Source organism: Pomacea canaliculata, linkage group LG1 (assembly GCF_003073045.1).
Source record: "Pomacea canaliculata isolate SZHN2017 linkage group LG1, ASM307304v1, whole genome shotgun sequence".
Taxonomy (NCBI): Eukaryota; Metazoa; Mollusca; class Gastropoda; order Architaenioglossa; family Ampullariidae; genus Pomacea; species Pomacea canaliculata.
The window spans coordinates 35,851,527-35,874,915 of record NC_037590.1 but is presented as its reverse complement, the minus strand read 5'-3'; the positions used below and the strand labels follow the sequence as shown (position 1 = coordinate 35,874,915).

Here is a 23,389-nt window from a genome sequence, read left to right as displayed (position 1 = left end):
TCGGTCCTCTTCGTTTCGTGCTGATGTCTTCGCAGTCTGTGAGTAAACAAGCTGTTTGTACACATGAACCTGATAGAGCGTTTGAACCTCTCAATAAATAAACACGGTAGTTGTTTTCGTTTATGGTGTGAACAAACATTTTTATTTAGAACGTGTTTAGTCGAGAAAGCATTTACTTAAATCACGTTTAAGTTGTGTAAAGTTTTAAATTTTTTTTCTTATTTTAATCGTTGTTATTTTAATTTCCTTTTATTAACCTTAAGAAACTGTTTTTGTAAGGTCATAATAAAAAATACACTCGTTGATAATAATTGAAAGAACATTGTAGTAGACTGTATTTATGTGGAATCGTGGTAGAAGACTCAATTTATCTGTTTGCCTCCTCTCGACCTTTTGTTAAGCAAATTTTTTCTTTTCCGAACGTCAGACCCGCAAGCCATTCTGCGCTCCTCCCTCTGTAAAATCACCGAACTGTCACTAGCAAAAGCTGTTAATTTCAGCATCAGTTTCTTGTTTTCGAAATTATGTCGTAGGAAAAAATAAGGCAAATAATCATGGTTAAAAGTTTTTTTTTAAGTTATAATTGTGTGGAAGAAAAATTCAAATAAAAAAAAAAATAATAAGCGCAGACGCAAAATGGACAAGCTCGTGCGACGATCCGCCATCTTGCTATTCGCTGTCACCTTTTGGTGGTCGCCGGTTGGTCGACGAGGCTGGGCTGTAAAATTAATGGCAGGACGCGCTTCACTTTGAACGAATGCACACATTCTGTTTTTGAATCTCGCTTGAGCGAACATTTCTTGCCAGCAACCACATTCTACAGAAAGATTTTGTGAGTATTTATTGTCCTTTTTCCTTCAATCAAAATGTGAAAGTGATTAGTTTGCTGTCACTGCTTGTCTCGTCTGCTCGCTTAGCTTATCTCCTTCACTGACAGGCGACACATACGCCATTTTGGACAGAAGGCCAACCTGGTGTCAGTTTGAAAACTTTTCTACTGAAACTGTTGGTTAAGTTTGTGATAAACTGTAATGCATTGCACGGATTATGGTTGAATAATAATTTTCAACAGTTGTTTCAAGCGATTGTCCGCGCTGTGCATACGGGATTTTTTTTTTTTTTTGGTAACCTCCTATTCAACTGTGTGTCGGGTGTTACCGATGTCGTTTTGATGATGACGAAGCTGGGATGCACCCAGCCATTGTCCGAGACAGGCACACACGTTTTGTGGGCCAGAATATTACTCGCTCTTTTGTCTCGAAAATCCGTGTTGATGGCAAATATTATTATTTTCTTCGCATGGGAGCAGATAAACCACGCGTCCAGGCAGTATTTCATTTTGAGACGGGCTGATTGCATTCCACGATCGTGTGGTTGTGCTGTGAACACCCCTCCTTGACCTCTCATCAAGCTTTCGCCCGTGCCGGGCGACCGATTGCAATTTGTGTGTCTGCTCTCCCTCCATTCCCCCCGCCAACCCCCAACACCCACTTGCATGCTCCAGGCCGTCATGTCTTCTCTCTTCTCCCCTTCTTCCACCTGCTTCACAGCCACGTCAGTTATTAACCCCCAACCCCTTACCCCACTGCACCAACACTCAATATCACGAGTGTTGTGACTGTGTCCTCGGCTCCACATCCTTCACAGTAAACTATTGTTTCTGTTAATTTGGTAACAAGTAGATGTAAACCGTTTGACACCTGCCTGCCATAAGATTAATGGGGCCTGAGTGAAGATTAAATCGCTTTCACCACTTTGGACTGTCAGGGTGTGTGTGTGTTGAGTGAGTAGACAGGTGCCTCTTTGTGGTTAATAATCATTGATGTCTTCCTTGTTTTCCTTTCGTTTGCCAATCTGACTAGTGATGTTAATAGTTTGAGAGAAACTTTGAAAATCAGGCATACATAATACATATGACAGGTGATAAACAAAACTCACAATCTACATATCTCTCTATCTGTCTGATCATACACAAACCTACATGCAATGTCCAAGTAGATGAGCCAATCAGACTTGAAAATAAGGTATATGCACTGTTAATTGCAGAGTTGATCTTAAATGCATGTAAGCTGTCTGTCTTGGAGAGACTAACTCTATGTTGATAGTTCCCCCAATCCATTTTCCTTTCCTCCTGCACACATATTTCCAACATTTTCATGAAATCACACAAGAAACAAATATTTTTGTGCCACTCTTTTTCTTTTTAATGGCTCATTAAAAACTATCAAAAATTAAAAAATGAAATCCTAAACTGAATGAATGGTCCAGAAGCAAATTAGCATGTCTGAATTTTGGTGTTTAGGTCAAAACTGACAAAAAAAGATTACCTTCAGGCCGATGGCACCAGTTGAAGGTTTTTGCATCACAAATTCTCACAACCAATGTTTTAAAAATTGTACAGTACACAAAATTTCTCATTAATGCTGGTAGCAATAGTTACTCAACAGGTTGTGGTGAAGGAGCATACATGTTAGGATCTTTGTACTAACACCAACAGGATGTAAGTTGTAGAGGAGTCCTGACTTGAACGTGGGAGCTAATGTCGGCTTGGATCAGAGGATCCATATACATGAAGACAAGAACCCATCGCCGCCCTAGAAGTAAAAACAAGACTAGCATTTATGACGAGGGCTAGCGAGACCAATGCTTTGATCAGCAATCCAGAACATTTAGTGAGCTGTAAAGGGACAGGACCTGACAGTCTGGACACCTTGTGTATCTCTAATTTTTTTTTTCTTTCTTTTAGCAACAGTGAAAGAGGCCAGCAAGGGTAGACAAAAGAAAAACGGGTAGCACGTCAAGGCTAGACACGAAAGATATCTTCATCTAGTCGGTATAACTTCAAAAACTGATTTTTATCAGTAGCTGTGGTATTTCTGTTGGCTGTTCCACCATCCGTCTCAATCACAAAGTGGTACAAGTCCATGAACAACATCCTCGAACAAGTACCAAACACACACACTATACAAGGGGGAAGGTGTATACCAGTCAGGACATGCTAGAATCGTAAATATTAATGAATTGCTGTGAGCGAAGTAGGTGGAGAAAGATGACACAAACATCAGTCATTTTAAGAGCCTGTTCATCACATTTTGTTTATTACTTGTCTCTGTCTTCTAAACAAGACAGTGTTGTCCCGCAGACTAATACCTATTGCCTTAGTCACAATGAGTGTCGGATACCTTGGTTCCTTGGTCCGAGAGTCCAGGAGGTGGGAGAAAAGTTTGCAGCCAACTGAGGAGGAGGTGTGAAAGGTTATGAAGGAGGACTGTAGTGGTGACAGGGAGGACTGACCTTTGTCAAATGCCCTGCAATGCAGGCCTGCTGTCGGCAACACATTCACTTACACTCGATGTCCAGACTCATCATTGTGTCGTTTCTTTTAATATTTTTAATTTGTCCAGATTAACAAAATTGATTTTTTTTTTAACAAGGACCCATCTGCTCGGTTCTTTCCTGTCGTATTAAACGCATTCTATCTCTCAAAAAATACATATATATACTGTTGACACGAAGTAAAATACTAACCAACTCTCCCAACACTACGCCCACCCACACACACATTTCTTTTTGTCTGTCTCTTCCATGAAACAGAAGCTTTATTCTCTCGCTGGCAGTCATATGCCGATCTGCCCTTCAGTGGACCCGGTGCCACGCTTGAGTTTTACATCTTACCACGAAGCTGGCTCTGGGCCCTGACACTGATCCCACACACCACCGCGACTCTCACAAGAACATAAACGAACACTATTGAGTGGCACGTCAGCAGTAAATTCATCAAAAGGCTACAGGTCACGTATGCCACAATTTTTTTTTTAATTTTATTGAAATAGAAGGTTCTTGCAGCCATCTCCATCATCTGACAAGAAGACCATGATATGAGCTTCGGTTGAACAATGGTTGCAGTCATTCCTCCATCCGCTGGCTGGCAGCACCATCATACTCACACCCTCTCCCCCCTCCAGTAGGCGCACTTTGAACCTCATCCCCACCGGCTATAACCTACTTTGTCCACATACAGAAGAGTGGAAGGTGGGTGGGACTTTAAAATGTCAGGCAGATGGAATGGGTTTTGCTATAAAACAGACTAGTTATACAAGATACCGTATTGTTTCTTTTTCGTTTTGTTCATTTCGTTGGGTCCTTTTCTTTGCAAGGTAGTGATTTTTTTTTTCAAGAAACTTCCTAGGTTTGATATTGGAGCCAGACTGTACTTTTTATCACTTATTATACTTATGTGAATAAGAAGACCGCCTCGTGTTTTAACAGATCTTTGTCTATCACATGAAAAACCGCCTGTGGTATATAGATATATACTTTTTAAACTTGGGATGCAGGACCTTTCATGACTAGGTCTAAACACATGTTTACTACTAGTAGGGATGTGAAGACTGTGTGTGTGAGAGAGAGAGGAGAAAGAAAGAATTAGTAAGAAAAGACCTATCTCAACAGTGTACTCCATATTTAACCTTTTAAATCACCATGACAGACACGATAGCATGAGGTTATTACCAGCTCCAACAGTTGCAAGAGTAACCACATACATAATAAAATAAGACAAAACACATTTTTTTATTCAGAACTTGATTTTCGCCTGACATGAAATAAGAGTCTTTTAAACAGTTCCGCTAGCCAGATGGCTCCCCCAGGGTCTATGCTGCTTCAATTATCTGCCTGGGTCTGATGTTTTCTCTGTGCTTCCTTCTGCCGGTAACAACCGTTACAAACTTACCGGACTGTGATCCTTCAGAGATTGTAAACTTAGCCACTCTTTGTAACTGTATAAAGTACACTTAAAGTATACCTGTAGATGAGGCCTGTGTGTGACAGAGAGAGAGAGAGAAAGAGAGACTGTGTGTGTTTATACTTTGTTTTTGTTTCTTTGGCTGGATGGTTGATTTTTTTCTTTCCTTCTTATTTGGTGAGATCCTATGATACTGACCAAATAAAGTCAAATGGATTTGTCAGAGTGAAAAAAAAAAATGCCACTGCTGTGATTTTATTGCAGAATGTATATTTATTTGTAGTCTGTTGGAGCAGCAATAGAAGTAGAACCTCCGGCAATATCAAATCCAGCGCTAAATATGAGTTGCCTCAACCATGGACAGGAAACGGTTGTAAATATCAGTGACAGTGCATAGTTGAAATTTTTATTGTTATAAATGACCGCGTGTGACAAGCATATTTAAAAGGAAGTAAGAATAGAAGAGGATGGAGACACTGAGATACAGAGAAATATATAAATATCATGCAGGGAATGGAGGAAGGACGGTGAAGCAAGTTTTGTTTGAAGGGAAAAAAAAACCTCACAGAACTGCTGGTTAGTGGAACTCAGTTTGAAATTATAATTTTGTTAGTGCAGCTACACTAATTCTGATCATGATGTGTACTATACTGATGTCATTATAGTTTAGTGTGGTCTTGTCTTGCTATGTATTTATATTAGCCTCTCATAGTTTAGTGTACTGCTGTCCTACCCATGTGTCTTTTGACTGGTATACTGGTGTTGTTACTGTGTATTTAGGTGCATGAAGGTGTTGCTTACATACGATTGCATGCCCCGCTGGTCATAAGTAAAATAATCCACTTTATATTCCTTTGTATGAAGCACGCCCCAGTATCTCAACCCTATTCTATTGATTAGTGAATGTAGCACACTGGTGTGAGATAGAGATACACCAGGTTGAGCAGACACCTCAGTGCTAAGGTACAAAATGTAAAAGTTTCAAATGTTTGCAAACAGGATTCAGTTTGAATTTCCACTCTCCAGCATAAACAAACATAAGGTGCCTCACTGAAACAATTTCATTGCACTTTCCTTCTCCTTCTCCTCCCGGCTGCATGTGGAATTGTTTACAGGGCTGACTGACTTGTCATGATATAGCCTTAGTTACTGGCTCGGCGAAAAACACTAATTCCACCCCCCACCCCCACACACACACACACCTCCTTCTCCCCTCCTCCTCTCATGCAGAAGTACATTCTTTTGTTTTGTGTATTGTGTATTTGTCATGAATACCATCTATTGACTGTACTCAATACTCATTGTGAATTCCAGTAGTAATCGTATTCCATGTTTGTCGGACTGTGTTGGCTGCATTTCATGTTCGTTTTAATTCTGTTTCCGTTTTACTCAACACCTCTATTACACATTTATGTCTCCATTACAACCGTGTTGTGATACAGCGGGCGGGTAGAGAAAGACCTTTATTCGAGTGATAACAGATTCAGAACCCTGGTTTTTATGAAAACTAATATATATTGGACTAAAATAATAAATAAAAGAATGAAATTGCAAGCAGTATATTGAAAGGCCACATAATTGTCGCTTACTTGCCTGCCTCTGTTTTTAGTCATCTTCATCAGGTCTGATTACATTACTCTCCTCGTGTTGGTGCTACGGTTCGCTAACGTTGACAGCAACAAGCAGCAACGCACGCAACGGCCAACGTCAGCAAACCGCAACAAGTGCTAGTCACCGTTAAGACTCCGCCTTCTTCCTGTATCCCTACCTCCACTGACTCACTGAATCCTCCACTCCTTAACGCCTTCATTTTCTGTTTAAAATCTTGTATTGAGACCTCGGCATACTTTTTGACAGATTTAAAAAATATTTTAAAAGAAAATGTCACCGAGCCGAAAGAGTAAAGAAAATATTAAATCAGGGGCTCTCTGTCATATCACTATCAAATTAAGATCCGTTTCAAAGGCGGAAGTTTGTAGTAATCCTGCAGTAACATTCAGCAAGCATTCGGTGGTAGGCAAACAGCCGTGGGCTGTGTAAAAAGCTGTGTCAATACGACTGGGTCACGTTTAAATTACCTCGTCAAGCTGTGATTCGCTCCTCGGCAGCTTTGCATTTCTTCGTGTTGGCCTCTCTTGTTTCTCTTTTGTCAGGTCTATTTTTGGCCTGTGGTTCCACACGCGTGGTTCTTCTTGATTACAGTAATAAGGCTGTTTGAAATGAAATAAGGAGATGCCATCTAACAAAGTGAAAGGTTTGATTAATGAAGTAAGGAAGGTCTTTTTTAAATCTTCTGGGCATTGTTGCTGGTTTTTTTAAAACCTTAGTATGGCATTGTTGCTAACATCGCTGTGGCTGGTTGCAGTCTCTCTGCTCCTGGGTATTTTTCCTTTTTAAATTTTTGTTCTATTTACAGAGTAAGGAACTTTTAATAATGACCCTCAAGCCATAGGATCTTTTGTGTTTAATTGTAACTGAATTAAGTTCATTCAGAGTAATTACTTCAAATGACTTCTAAATTACAACTGAGTTGTCAGAGAACCTTGTGAACTGGCCTGGGTGTGAGCAAGTAATTAACAGGCTGTTGAATTCTTGCTGAGTCACCTAGTAGTGTACACTTGATTTGAAACAAAGAAAACGGTCATGCCACAACACATACTTTACAAAACCAACAAGAAGAACAAAAATAGCAGTCAAAAACTACAATGTGAAAGGGATTAGGAAGCAGGCATCTTGTCCATACAAAGAGTAAGAGAACAAACTCTTGCTGAAAATGATATGTTGGAGTAGCCTCCCATGAAAAGCAGAATTGTGTGGTAAAACTCTGAGCATTAACTTCGTTCAATTCAAGTTTTTCATCATTTCTAAATCCCAGAAAACTATGGGATTAAAGAGCTTGATCAAATGGAGAATGAGAATACCCGGGATATAAGGTAAAAGGTAGGCTGTTGCACCCCTGAATTCAACCACTGTCTAAAACGAATGGAAGGTAAATTGAAACAACAGTAAGTTTCAATGATTCTTACATGATGGTGAGACACTCCAATAGTAACCTTGGAATGTGAGGCTTTGAACTGTATTATGTCATGATTGCCAATAAGAGTCCAACCTTTGGGACACACCTCCCCGACCCTTTGTGTCCTGCTCCTACCTGTTTTTGTTGTTCAGGGTGTATTTTACCATCAACACCTTAAATTCTCTTCTAAAAGATGTTTTATGTCAACGAGTTTGTGCAGATTTCTTTACCTTGTATGGATGTTACTGGTCTATCTCACCTGTAGTAACCGATTCTTGCTAATGTCCAGAATTATCTCCACCACCCCTACTGCTAGCACCAACATCACCTCCTTCACCACCACGACCAGAGGTGATGTTTACAAGTCTGTTTAAATGTTTCGTTCAAATCTATCTCACTAAAGGTGCATATATATATACATGTATACATAAAACTTTAATTATCCAGTTCTTATGATGTTCATACCTACACCACCATTGTTATTTCCCTGATTTCGCGTCCACCCCAACCGAGTCTTTAGCTTTTATCCGGGGTTTTATCTAGCTTTTTGCTATCAGCCATCATTCCAATATTCTATACCTTGTTTGTCTGATCCAGCGAATTACAAAGAAAAAGTTGTGTGTTGGTTTTCATTTCCTTTTTTTTTTTTTTTTTTTTTTGAAAAAAAAAAACCCTCTGAGAATGTTTATTTCATATGCCATGTTGTTGGAGCTACTTTTACTTGCGGTCATTAACTTTGTTTCTGTTAGTAATTGAAGGGTTTAAATGTTGTATGAAGTGCTCCGAGCGACTAGCTTAAAACTAAATTCGTTTTACGCGCATGAATGGTAAACAAAACAAAGCGGGAAAGAGCACTATGGGAGTTAGTAGGTCGTGCCGATATCTCGTGTGCGATTGGTCGACCTCCAGACCAGTCGACAGCCAGTTTTCCGACGAGTAAATTGCTCAATCAGACCTCGACAATTTCAAGAGTGTTTAAAGTAAACAAGAATATTTCTTTCATTTACTTGTGAATAAACTGATATGTCTTCCCGTTTTGTATAGAAATTTAGATATGCGCGGTACGAAATAGTTCCCAGCCGCTTGAAGGCGGTCACTGAGGGAGCCAATCGCAGATGTTTTTAGTAGGCCACAGGTATACAGGCCCACAGTACAGCATATACCACACCCAATCACACTTTGGAAAATGTCTCAGTAGAACGCTTGTTAGAAATGTTTTGAAGAGGGTTTTTCACCAAAGACCATATTTCTGCAAATGTAAATAAAGAGGTCTCTTTAAGAAGTTGCCCTAAACGCATGTGTAAACATAAGTAAACATATGTGCATGCCGTTTTGTGTCCAAGCTGTCAGACTTCTTAAACTATCTGCAATCATGTAAAAATGTTTTAGGCAGAACAAGAACTTACACGACAATGAAATCTGAATAACGAGGGCTGAGTGAAATAACTCTTTTCTGTTAGGGCATGAGACTTGTCAAATAATTGTGGTCTTAGAGAGGCTGTCACTAAATAATTAGCGAAACATTTTTTGTCTTTGGTGGTTTTAGTCCAATAAAACACCCGTGAAGCTCTTTAAAGTTGAAATCGTTAATTCTTATATACATAGACGGATCATCTGAAATATCTCTGGACTTTAGTTTTCGGAATGCAAAACAAAACAACAGAAAAGACATCAAATAACTAGCAAATCTTCAGAGAGTATTTAATTTTTTTAATTCTACAAATAAATCCTCACAGAAGAGGTTTTTAGCTCGCTGGTAACATTACACCAGGCTGAACACTACACCCTGTGGACTATTTCCTGTCTCTGAACCAGGAGTCTAAGACAAGGTGCCAGACCTGGCCTTTTCTTGTCTGATCAAAAATGAAACAAATACAGGTGTTAGCTGCTAACCCACAAAGGGTGAGTGTTAGTCAATACCGCAGGCACACAAACCAGGAAGTCATGCGGTCAGTTGCAGTGAGAATAAAAATTAACTGGCAACTTGTGCATTATAAATAGTAACAAAAACAGCTCAGGAAGTGTGCGATGTATTTTTTTCTTTCTCTCTCTCACTCACACACAGAGCACAGCACAGAGCCACTGGGTGTCTCTCGCTCAAATTTTAAATTTAAAAATGATCAGCAGAGAAACTATGAGCTCAATTTCTAAACAACATCTACTTGATAAAAGACAGTGAGCAGTAAGTTTTCTTGTTTCTGTGCGAATAAAACAAATAGCAGTAGGTTGCTCCGGCTTCCTTCTCACAATCTGGACTGAATGATATGATACTGTTGATGCCACGTGGGTTGTAATGGCGAATGTGACCTTTTGAGATTTTTTCCTTTCTGTATGATATTTGAAAGCTATAATATATTATAGAAGTGGGAGGAGAGAGTAATTCTTCTTTTAATGGTTTTGTTTGGTTGGTTTTTCTTTACTTTTATCAAAATCTTTTGTCAGTCTGTCAAACTCCTTGGGTTTTTTGTTGGTATTTTTGTGGTGGAGGGAGAGTTGCTTTTTCTCCCTCATTCTCCCATCTCACTCACCTTTTGTTATATTCTGGCATGTCACTGAATGAGACTTCTGTACTTTCACAAGGTCGGCTTTAAGATGCATTGTCATTATTCTTAACAATTAAAAAAATGCTTCATTTCAAGGAAGAGCTTAAACAAACTGTGGATTCAGAGGATTTCCGTCCATGATAATGAAGAGCCAATCAGCGAACAGTGCAAGGCGACCCTCGCTTGCCTTCAGCTTTCACTAAAGTTCTATTATTCACGACCCACATTACATTACTGACAAAAATTTCCGCATATTAAAAAAAATAATAATGGCAGTTCTAGCAAGAAAGCAAAGACATAACGAAAAAATAGTCCATTTTTGCTCCGCCTTCGCGTTTTCGCGCCAACCAATTGAGAGACAGGAAAAACCTAGCTAGACGTGTGTGATTGGTTGGTTTGATCAGCAGACATTCTCATTCTCCTTGCGTTCTTTCTCTCTCAAGCTCTTTTTCTCCTTTCTTCTTTTTCTTTGACCCTGGTATTCCTTCTTTCTGTCTTTTCTAAAGTGCAAGTAGCGTTTGTGTGTGTTTTATGTCTATGTATGTGGGTTGGTAAGCGTGTTTCTGTGAGTAGTGAGGTGTGGAAGGGGAGGGAGGATCACGGTTCTCTATTACATGTATGCCGTATCAGGCCAAGTGAATAAAAGATCAAAGCACTGGTGGTGTGGTAATGTCGTGATCATGTCAGCCATCGGACGTGCTACTGCATCAGTGCTGCCAGACTGCAAGACCACGTGTTTGGTGAGTGGTGCGCCGTGGTCCGCTGTGACCAGCCGAGCTGCTTATCTCCCCTGTCCATCGGAAGCATACAGTTTGTTAATTAAAGAAAGTAGAACTGAGAGGAGCCGTCGGGCGCGTGCCATTGTTTACCAGATCGATCCGTCAGCATCTTTCCTTTCATCCATAGCGTGATTCTCACACTGGGGAGGGCAATTCATTGTCTGTTCGACTCGGAATCAATGTCGAGATGAGCGGTAGAGCAGCTTGTTGTAAAAACAGGAGTTGTGTGCCCTTAGACCGTAGACTGGGCAAAGTTTGTTCCGGAGCTGTTAACTGAAAAATAAACTCTCTCTAACACACACATAACACAAAAACGTTCATATTGTTGTCATAATCTCGACAAACTTTCGTGTATATCATGAAAAAGTAATAGATTTTTCTTTTAACTGAAGCGGAACAACCAGCTGAAGGCATATCTGTGAATATGAACCAGACACGTTGCATTTTCAATACTAATTTTTCTCTGAGAAAGGATAATTGCATTTTTAAAGTCATGTTAAGCTGCGCTACAGTTTGCTTGTCAAGGTTCGTTTGTTGCACGTGCTGCAAGGGCCTGCAACTCATGACCTAGAATCACTTTTTGGCGACAGCTGAATTATTTGTTGTGGTTTTTGTTGAGTTAAGCACCTTGCAGAGTGGTATTTTCAACGAACGAAGACAGAAAATTGTTGTAAAAGTGTTTGCCGCGAATTGATGCAGAAATCGGTGTTGGCTGAAAACCTTTAAAAAATGTTTTTAATGAAATAACACACAAAACATAAAAATTCTACAGCAGTGTAACAGAAACCAGGGCTAGAGACGGTGATAGTCCAGCCATCATTCTGCCACAATAAAATGGGAAGATTCAAGACAAAAATAAAAAAAGGAAGATAGAAGAAAAGAAAGAAAAGAAAATATAGCCACAAAAAGTTAAAATAAAAGCAGAGTATTTGGAGGTGAGCTATCAACAAAAACAATGCCCCCATTTCTTCCGGTAGGACATACAGGCTTTTTTTAAGAATTGACAAAAACAGTTTAAGACATCAAAAGAATATTAGCAGAAGTTGGTCATCTACATCAGCAAGATTTCTTCATCCTTTGTTCTTCGTGACAATGGATGTTGGAGTCCTGGCGTCTCGTGGGTGGCGTGTACACGTGGCGTAGGTGACTAAAGCTATCTAACAGTTTCTGCTCTGTCACACACGTGCACACTGCCACCCACACACGCCAGTCCGCCCACGCAGGGTATTCCTGCGCATGTCCTCACACATGCACGGAAGTCATGCCATGTGGGCATATGCACATGCGGAGGTTTTTTGTTTAAACCTGATTGCAGGAAATGAAGCGGCCGGCGGGATAGTGTAACAGTCATTTACATATCATATTCCGTTTTTATTGTTTATTTGTTTCTTATCTTTGTCTTTAATTTGTTCTTTCTTTCTTTCGATATTTGATTTTTTTTTCCCCCGCCTTCCCTTGGGATTTGCTTAATTTTTATTCTTTGTTTTTTGTTTGTTTGTTTTTGTTTTGTTTTTCTTTGGGTTTTTTGTTATATTTCGTGGGTTTTTTTTTTTTAGTAGTTTGTTCTTGTTTTTTTTCGTTTTACCTTTGTTTTTTTGTTCTCGTTCTTTTTCTCTTTGTTTGGTTCTTTCGGGTTTATTAATTGTTTTGGTTTTTTGGGTCCTTTTTTTGTTTTGTGTTAGTCAATAGAAAATAAACGATCCGGTATTCAACGAGAAATAAAGTTGTTTTTTTTTAAATAAATCCTTACTTTCAAGGATTCGTGTTAACAGCTCCAAGCGACCTTGACGAAAGCACCAAAGCCCAGGTTGCAGAAAACTATGTAATCCCTTACAGCCATCGCCCAAAGTGATTGGCTCAAGTCTACTAGTTGAGATCGGCAGGAGGCGGTGTTAGAGATGTTAGATAGTATCCTAGCTTCCAGTCACACGCTTCAAGAAACCCAGCGTGACATTGCCTTGCCTTACCTCTGCTGCCATTGGTGCAAAGCTCACGTGACATGTCGAGGCCAGTTTGCAGCGACTACCATAGGATCACGAGATAAGGCAAAGACAGGCTCTCTCCTTTGAGTAGAATTCCACCAAAAATAAACTGAACTGGTCGCAAGATGACAAGTGTCATCTACATTCATGTCGCACTAACAGTGGCATGTCACTGCTGTCAGTCCAGAACATATTTGTTATTAAGACTGTGGGAAGGAAGCGAGTGCATCCTATTTGATTTATTTGCACAGCAGCAAGAGAACTTATTGTTTATTGATTTCATTTCCTTTCATGGAGTGGATACTGAAAGGTTCTTGATTTTACTTGTGTGTGAGAGACAGTAAGAAGAATGTTTGTTCTCGAAATAACCACTCAAGCAAATACTTCCATTTGTTTGTGCAGCCAGGGGGTAGAGGCTTTACAATAATGACTATTATCTCTATTTAGCCGAGATATCTCTATATATATATATGGGCTATATACGTTTTATATATTTATACTTTTAAATATATTTATATATGGATACACATACAAAATGTTGACACATGTCCCAAGAGTAGAAGTAGACAAAGAAATGAGATCCCCGCAGAGGGAAGGAGAGAGGAAGGCAAACAAGAGAATAATCAGTTGGATATGAAAAATAAAAATAAAAATCCAGATAAGTCTTTGAACTGTTTTCTATTGTCTTCTCCACCCTAGCCTCTTCCTCTTCCGCCTGATCTTCCTACTCCTGAGGTTTGTTTGTTTTGTTTTTTGATTGATTGATTGATTGATTGCAGAGTTGCTTCAATCGAGCTACTTCTAGACGAGAGAAAAAAATGCATAAAGAAGCGAGTTGAGGAAGTAAAGTGCCACAGCAAGGTGAGATAGACTTTGTGAAAATATTGTGACAGCATCTTCTTGTCCGTGTACTTATTTAATTTTTAATAAACACCGTAGCTTACACAACACTCCAGATGCTATTAACACGCAAAACGCTAGTATAACGTGATCACGTGACCTGGACAGGGATCAGCCAATCCTAGTAAGCCACTCGCTTTTGGCGGATTTTCGGCCATGATGGATACTGGACAAACATTGTGATACGTTTGATAGTGTGCATTTTTCATTGCTGTCTTTCGATGCTCCATTAAACTACTACCTGGCATAGTGAACTGGCAGTGCAACACTTGACTGCATTGACCACACTCTCTCTCACAACACACACAATAACTTTTTTAAAAAAAATGTTTGATCCTCAAGCCCTGTTCTAATAAGCATTTAAATGTCATTAGCTGCTGATACAGGTGAGAATCTAAAAGGATGACGAATGAGTTTCAGGAACTAACTCTCACCCTAACAAATAACACATTCAATCTACTTCCTTACAATCCAATGAAAACAAAAAAAAAAAAGAAACTTGTTTCTTGAAATCTCTTTCTCTTTGCAACTGTACGTCCATCTGTTTACTGGCCTGTCGTAGACATTCGTCCTCTCTCCCTCCCCTTCTCTTCCTGTCTCTCCTCCCACTCTTGTTTTCATACATTGACAATGTTTTCTGAAAATAGACGAATCGTTATGAAATATGTAAGTATTATGAGGAGCCCACCAACACGGCCAGACAGGAGAGAGGTTGGCTCTTGTCACCACGTCGGCTGCATGATGCGCCTGTCTGTAAAAGTAATTGGCTTCTTCAATTATTTATTGCAACAGCAGTTCGTTCAATCAATACTGAGTAGTTGCTTCCTTCCCTCATCGTTTCTTTCCACTCGGGTGTAACTCTGGCCGGCCTGATTGTGCTGTAAGATGTCTATCTGGTCGCGAGGATGATAAAGAACCGGAGTACGGTTGTTTATGTGTATTTTATATCTGGTGCTGCTTATTATTTTTTGGGGAGTCTATTCACGTGTCCTGTTATTAACAAACAACACCGGCACAGTCCTTACTTCGATTGTTCGATTTCCTCTTTTTTTTTTTTCTTCTTCTTCTTTCTTTTTTCTTTTCATTTTTTGCTTTTTTTCTATTTTATCTGTGTGTGTTTTTTTTGTGTTTTTTTTTTCTTTTCTTTGTTTTTTTTTCCTTTTGTTTTGTTTGTTTTGTTTTGTTTTTTCTGGGGTTTTTTCTATTAACTTATTTTTTGCTACAGCAGCAAACTCGTTTTTCTCCCTGACGTGTAATGTACTTCAAAGGAAAGTGTTCTCCGAGTTATAAACAAAACAAGTTAGTAATGTTTAATCGTTTTGGAGGGAGGGAGAATTTATTAGAAAATATATCCCGTTCTAGTGTACTTGTGACCATGCCAGCACCCTAGAATACTGCTCTGTCATTCATTCTCTAGCCTGCTTGTGATAGCATGCCCTTTTCATTGCTACCTTGTGGTACTCCATTGAGCTTACTAGCAGCCAGAGTGTATGAGTCTGGCAGGGTTACTACCCTGCAGGGCAATAGGTGGCTACCTTAACTACCTTCACACACATCGCGATGCCTTTATCGTGTGCACATAATGTTGCTGTGTCTCCGTAAACTGCAGACGATGCTGCTGCTTTTGAAGGTGGAATTGATGCCATTACCTCTGTAATAACACGCAATTTTCAAGAATTACATAGGTTTCAAAGACAGCCAGTTTCCTCCCCATGGAATTTGTGCGCGAGCAAGCAGGTCCTACAAAGGGTCCACAGACCTCATTATAAAGTACACACGACTCTGGTCAAAGCCTGTCTCAGAAAACATTTTTTATGTTGTCGATCCAGCTGGGAGGGAAAAAATACTTCTACAAACTTTTCACTCTACATTCGGTGAATAGCACTGCTAGGCCTTTTCACCCGATCAACTGATTATATTGTACTTTTTTTCTTCGTTTTGGGTGGGGGAGGTGGGTCTCATACATGTTGAGGTCGCTGACAACAACAACAGCAGCGACGGCGACTACAACAACAGCGACAATCATTCCTTTGCCTGTGAATCGCCGCCCTTGGAGACAGGGCTTGGAGGAGGAGGACAATATTGGGGAGGTGGTGAATGCAGCTTTTGACTTGAACCGTGACTTGCTTTGTGACAGCCGCACGGACCACAGGTAGCGCGTGCAAAAACACAAGCTGCCGTTGGTCGTGCGGTGATTCTGTTGGCGAGTTGATTCCTGCACACTTAAAAAAAATGTCTTTCTTTCTTTCTTTCGCCTTCTTTTTTCTCAAAGAGCTAGCTCCGGGTTTGTTCTGGTGTGCCGGGCCATGTTTGGTTTCGGCGAATAAACGCGTGCAAACTGGAGATAACCAGCTCCCCTACTGCGGCTTGCAGTGGGCTGGAGTGCGGAAAGCCAGCCAGATTCCACTCACCTGTTAACCTGTGCGAGCAGGAACTTTTTTTTCTGCACTGCTAGCTACAGAGTTGCTCGCCCCTTTGCAAGCAGTGCGGTGGGGCAACGCAGCCAATACAGTGAAGATCGGATGTTCTTGGTTCAGATTTCGTGTCGGGCACATTGTTGTTTCTCTGCAAGTTGCATCTGTGATATAGTCTTAATTGCTGACTCGGCATAAAATATTAATTCCACGCCCCCCTTCTCCACCCAACCGCCCCTTTGCCAGGACATACATTATCCACACTTTTAAAATTATCAGAGTGCAAGTCTGTTGAGTCCATCTAATTTTTAGCGTTGAAGAAATTGACAGTCAAAGCTAATAGTTAAGAAAATATAAATTATGTATGTGACCATATGATTCGTATAAAAATTGTTTTCGAATTCCAGAACCAAAGACACACTTTAAACATAATTTTTTGATAAGATGCATCATTGAGTGCACTGAAGGATGATAGACAAGGATATGTATGTACAGCTACAGCCACGTAGCAAAATGTTTGTTGTCGCAGATGTTTATGTCTGCTGAACCACAAGAACACAAACTTTCCCATGTAGGTGCAAATGGCCGGGCTTGTGTTACTGTTTATACTAATAATTTGCATGAAGTGGTCCGGATACCGCTTGAGAATGCGCACACTCTTTGCGCATCCATCTTCTGCTCCAACGAAGATCGATTTAAACGGTTTATTAAAGAGACCAGGACCATTTAATTTAATTAAACATTCGCAGCAAAATATTCCTTTGATTAAAAGATTTCGAGATAATGTCAGCCATTTATTTTCTGTGAAGACTTTTCGTAACATCAACAGTCTTGCAAGTTAGAAAAGTTTTTTTATTTTGCAGATTTTAAAAGTTCTGTTTTGGCCTTTAAAAATGTTCTGTGGAGATTCCTTAATGCCTTACGACATTTCTTTCAAACCAAAGTTTTCTGTTTTTCTGGTTGATGGCCCACCGTTAATGACAGAATCTTTTGTAACTAATATTCTCGTCTTATTTCCGTTTATCCGGTGTATTATATCCTGCTACAAGAGACAATTTTACAATAAAAAAATTCCATTTGTTTGTCAGTTGTTACTCAAATTCTAAATCACATGGGTTGCTACTTTTGAAGAGAATGGATGACTCCATGCACCTGCACACACACACACACGACCTGAACAAATATTAATAGTTTTCCACATGACAATAAAAATTTACAAGTGACCAGTCATGTGAAACACTTCAGTGAGCTTGGTTTTCCCCAGGTGATGCGAACCTGTATTCTTTATTTCATAGTTATCGCCAAAACGCCTGCAAAAGAATCAATTAATGTTGTTTATTCCAAACTAATGCCAGACCATCCTTAGTCATACTTGTGGATTCAAAGAATGGTCTGATTACACGTGGTAACCTCCCTACAGAGCTGTGGTTGTTTATTAGTAGGAAACACGAAGATCACTCAGTCACCATTACCAACGGTCAATAAAAAACTGGTTCTCCGTTATGTTTTAATACCTGTGTCCTCCTTGCATCAACAAAGGCAAATGACAAAATAATTTGATCATCTTGTGTCACTTCCGTTTTTCTAGTTGAATATTTGTGGTGTCTGCATCTTCAGTTGATGGATGCTTTGTTGAGAGTCCGTGATGGCTTTCTCTCGTGTGAAGCTCAACTTGACGGAGTCCACAAATCTTTGTCAAAGCCATATCTCACTTCAGCTCCTCGCTGGCAAATCATAGTTGACGACCAGGTAAATGAAAAGCAACAACACAGTGAAGCTGGGGCCTTGATGATGATTGCACAAGACTCGTTCTGTAAACTAATTTAAGATCACAGTGATTATGCATTATTTATCCGTAGACTAATCCAAATAAAAACACTTCAGTAATTCTTTGTATTTTTAAAACATGACTACCTCTCTCCTCTCTGTCGCTACAGTTAAATCCATTCTTAACAATCGTTAAATAATCCCAATTAGTGTATCATGTAACAACATCAAAACAGTTTCCACTTTTTAGACCAGAGTTGATTTATGTGGATAGCTGTACTTACTGTAATTATTTTGTATAATTATAGGTGATATCTCAAGAAATTGCTTGGTTCACCTTACACAGAACTTTTTTTTTCTCCTGTGTATATCCTTTCATCTGAATTTGCTTTAAAGGCAACATTCCAATGAACATCTTGCTCTTTTTGTTATTTTTATATCAGTCCTTATCGCATCAAACTGTTTTTCGTTGTCTTTAGAGCTGCTTGCCCTAACGGATCCAGTTCTGTTCATCCTTCTTCCGTTGGTTCTATAACTTTATGTCATCCCAGGCTCCTTCGTCTCACATTGGACCGAGCTCCTCCATGTCTGTCTGGGTCTCCCGACCCTGCTCTGCCCCTGTGGGTTCCAGTTCAGAGCTTGTCTCGTTAAATTGTCAACAGGCTTTCACAGGGTGTGACAAAATCCAGGCCCCACTTCCGCTCCTTGATGTCTTGGGCTGGCAGGTTTTTTGTTGGTTCTCCCACAGGTCTGTACTGGAGATCTTCTCGAGCCATCTGATGTTGAGGATGTGTGCAGACATCTGTTGACAAATGTCTGAATCTTGTTGATGATGGTGTTTGTCCTACTCCATGTCTCGGATGACATACGATGAAGTCATTTATTTCAGTGTGAAAGCTTTGATGTCAACAGCTGCTGACTGAAGCCGGTACATTTACATTTGTCCTCCTCACAGTGTTTGAGGACATGGACATGTAATAATACTTCCTTGAGTCTTAGTGTTAAGCAGGTCAGATAATCATTCTTGTTTTTATTTCATGAATGCTGCTCTTGCTAAAAATAATATCTGGCATGCATATACGAGAGTGGATAGGTGTAAGTACATAAAACGCAAACACACACACCGTTGTGAAGGTTCAAAGGCTAATAACTGGCTAGCCCCCTGGTGTGCGCATCACTGCGCATGTCCTTGAGGTTGCGCACTGCAGTTTCTTTCCGCTGCCTGCCTTCTGCGCCTGCGTGACCCGGGCGGACAGCCAATCGATTTCTTGCAATTTGAAAATGATTGCCCGTTGAGGATGCCTTGAGCTCAATTAGGCAATGGAGGAAGGTCGTTTGGAGGCGGAAGGAAGGCTGTAAATAAATCATGGGCGAATGGCACTGCAGGTGAGGGGGGAGGCAGACTGAGCTCGTGTCGCGGCGGTCAAAGCGGGACAGCGCCTGTCGCAGGTCAGACAACGCTTGAAGGTGTACAGGTGTGACATGTGGGAAAAAATGGGAGGAAAAACGGCAGCGCTCCTGAAATAGCAACAAACAGAAGAAGAAAAAAAGTCCAAGCAGAAAAAACTATCTTATGAACGTCTACTTTCAGGCATCTCTGATCTTAAAATTTCACAAGCAGAAACAGCTAACACTGGCACTCCGCTCGGCTGGCGAGGATCTCTAGAGAGCCAGACATGAGACAGCTCCATGAGCCCCGTTCTAAACGATGCCCCGTAAGCCAGACGTCGCGCCCTCTCGCGGGCATGCAGTTAGTAAAGTGACGCACCGAGGGTCCGTCGTGTCGGTAATCAATAGCGCGTGAATAACAACGGAGCGACTCCGCGCGCAGATACGGTGACGCCTCGCTGGGGACGGGTGTCACCCCCTCCCAACACGCACGCACAATGAGGATCAGAGGAGGAGCGAGAACAGACCTGTCCGGCCTGCCAAACGAGCTTCGAAGCCGTGCTGTCTCCTCTATCAAGTTTTTTAGTTTTAAAGATGCCGTTTGAATTCTTTCATCTTGGAGTAATTAAAAGAAATTACGGATTGTGTGTTTGTGTGTGTGTGCGAGCGCGTTCGTTCGATTCAGTGTGCAGTTTTATACGGTGCGTGCGTAGGTGAGGAAGTGCAGGCGTGTACACTCGCACGCGAAACGTTAATGGAGAAGCCTTCGAAGCTAATTTTTATATCCAAACACGTCTAGCGACTTAATGGCCGTCCCACCTAGCCATCAATCACCAAGCCAAGCTATCAATGAACCTGCTGCTCTAAAGACCGCATCGTAAAGGCTGCCTTGCACTTCTTGCGGAAAACCTTAATAAGCCACATAGACAGGCCCCGGCGGTCATTGTGAAAGCTCGGCTACACCTCAGTGCACGCGGGAGTTACAAGCAGCGGCAACATCGACGGATCGCTTCCCATTCGACAATGATCCAAACTAAGGTATTTTTTTCGGCGCAATATTCGTTTACGTAGATCAAGGGTGATTTTTTTTTAAATTTTACTCCTTCACCTTTGTGTGCGTGTGAGTGAGAGAAGAGGAAGGATTTCTTCCTTCTGTCCATCATCATTCAACTCACTCGAACTGTTGCGACCCTCCCTCCAAGTACCTTGAAGGACAGTCTTAGAGTGTCATGGCGGGTCACAGGGTTAAACCAGACCAACTTTTGCGACCAGACCATGCTCTAGAACTTCAGCAGAGCCATCCTTTAAGCTATACAGTTTAATGATCCTGAAAACAATATTTTTAGATTTGTTTGGTATGGGTAGGTGAGCATTTATACAATTTTGTGCTATCTTGGAAATCATCATAGCCACCTCTACCCCACAGTCCCACCCTTAAAAGATGGCAATGAAGAAATGAATGACAATCCCTCCCTCTTGCTTTTAGAAGGGCCATCACGAAGTGTGTGTGCACGAGCATCACAGCCACTCGGCAGGCCGTGAACATGGCGCGGAGCCCCCCGTGAGGTGAGGCCAGCTCACTGTTTACCATCCTCCCGCTAAACTCGTCCCGTTAGCAACCCGCACTCGGCCCACCATCAGCAACAGGCAGAACTTGGCGCCAATCGATGTCCGTGGGTCCGCCTCCTCCCACCCCTAATTGTTCCCCTTCCGCTGAACAAGGCTGCTTTTTACGCTAATGAAAAATCGATCACAGCTCAACAGGAGTAAACCAAGTTTACGCCGATGCTGATAATGGTGCAAAATGTGTTTTTAGGGGGTTTAAAGAAGGTTTGATTAAAATCCGCACCGAAGCGCGCGCTGCCAGTGAAGAGAGTCTGATTTTGACGAGGGGCAGTCTTCACGGAGACTGAGCAGACGGGCTATTTTTAGCCCCGCGTGACGAGCTTCAATTGGTTCTGGATGAGAGCTGCAGGTTCTTTCCGAAAACAAAACCAGCCTGAGACGATTCCGGGTGTCGCTAAAAGTGGGGGGAGGGGTGGTTGTCCATTGTTTCCAGGTGTGGCCGAGGGTGAAACTTAATTGGGATCTCCATGGCGGCGGTTTGGTGGCCAAAGAGAAAAGCCGGGCCTGAGATATCTCGGCGGTGAGTGAACAACAAAGAAAGCACCTTCATAGTTAGGGACGTTATCGAGCTATTCGCGGGTGGGTTCGAATGACTGTGGAAAAGAGTGGCGATATCGTGATTCCTCATCAAGAATGGTTGTACGCTGATGGTGATGGACAGATTAGAGGAAAGAAAGGGACTGCAGGGACGAGGCACGATTGAGTGTCGGAGCGGAGCTCGGTCTGTTTCCACTGAAAGTTTGAAAGAAAAGGGGGCGACAAACCGTTGGAGTCTGCGCTTCATTAACCCCCGCACCGTGTTAGCTGCCTGGCTGTCGCTGCAGAACCGCCGGTGCACTGCGGATTGCATTTATGTTAATGTGGGTTGAAAGGTCATTCCCTCGCGCACTTTATGAATGGGCAGATTGGCGGCTGACGAGTGACATGATGGATGGTCTGACAGCAGGAAGGCACTTAACCAATCACGATTAAAGAGTCTCACCTTGGCTCGACAGACAGGCAGGCAGACAGGCAAACAGGCAGACAATTTTTTTCTTGTTCCCTGTTTATTCTTTACTCTCTATTTTTTTTTATCTTTTTTTTTTTATTTTTATTTTTTAGATTGAAGCAGTTCTATTTACATGTGCTGTTGTTACTTTCACTCTTAGTGGATGCCAAATACCAACTGCGGAAATTTATTCATATTTCTCTCTTTCAACAAGTTGCGATGCTCTCTACCATCCTGTCAGCTGTCTTACTGGAAAGTTCCATTGCGTGCCCCCCCCCCCCACTTACCCTTCATCCCCCACCCCTATCCGCTCACATACTCGCCGTTTCTCCCCGTCTTTCGCCAACATCTCCCCCAAAGTATCAGCGCCCTGTGCCCGCTTCTCCTCAGCCAATCAGTTTCCGTCCATCACAAGCGATTACGCCACGTGACCCTCCGGGGTGCCTACCTTTCATTACCATACCATCCCCCCCCACTTCCACCCCCTTCCAGCGTCACGCCCATCGTGTCGACGTGGACACGCACTGGCTGGCCGTCTGGCCGGCCCGAGTCGGAGCGACACCTTGGAACAACAAGGGCTGTCACGCTTCCAGTTCGCGATATTTCTCTTCGAGTCTCGTGCTGGGGGCCCGGTGCCTGCCGTAGCCTGTGCCAATGTTTGGATTGACCGCGCGCCCTCCGCTCGTGAACGCCCACGCACGTCGAGCACGATGAAACATGCATCGTGTGATGACGACGACAAATGCGATGTGCAACATGTTGAAGAGGATTTCTTTCCCTCGTGCACTTGCATGATTTGTTTTATTTTCGGTGGTTGGAGAGTTACAGTTGGCTGCTGTTCTCGAAAAGCATATTAAACTAAAACCTTATGTACGTTCAAGTGTATGGGGTGGGTGTGCGCATGAGTGCGCGCGCGCTTGTTTGAAAGACCTATTAGAAAGATAATAAATGTTCTTGAGAAATTCAAACCTTCACTACTGGGATTGAATTCAACTTCTGCGCTGGTAACCTCTTCTCACAAACGAACTTCCACTCTTCCAACAAGCACTCCAGAATCTTCTCTGCAACTTCCATGTCGACTCACAAATTTTCAGATGCTGAGGAGCATGCAGTTACTATGACTACCTTTGAGCTCCCTCACAAGGGACAACTGTTCGCTCGGGATGGATGCTGATGGCGATTGAGACTGATGGCACAGCCAGCCCCCATTTTTATGCCTGTGACGCTGGCAACAGCCACTG

General features: G+C 41.7%; 1 long non-coding RNA gene across 2 annotated transcripts in view; it reads left to right on the top strand.

Moving 5' to 3' along the window:
- The first annotated feature begins 656 nt into the window (after positions 1–656).
- LOC112570669 overlaps positions 657–23,389 on the top strand; it is a 38,641-nt gene continuing 15,908 nt past the window's right edge. The window contains exons 1-2 of one of the 2 annotated variants that reach the window (XR_003100680.1): positions 657–832; positions 13,844–13,925. This is a non-coding gene — a long non-coding RNA (uncharacterized LOC112570669). The remainder of the gene's footprint in view (positions 833–13,843; positions 13,926–23,389) is intronic. The other variant, XR_003100679.1, reaches the window with a different exon arrangement.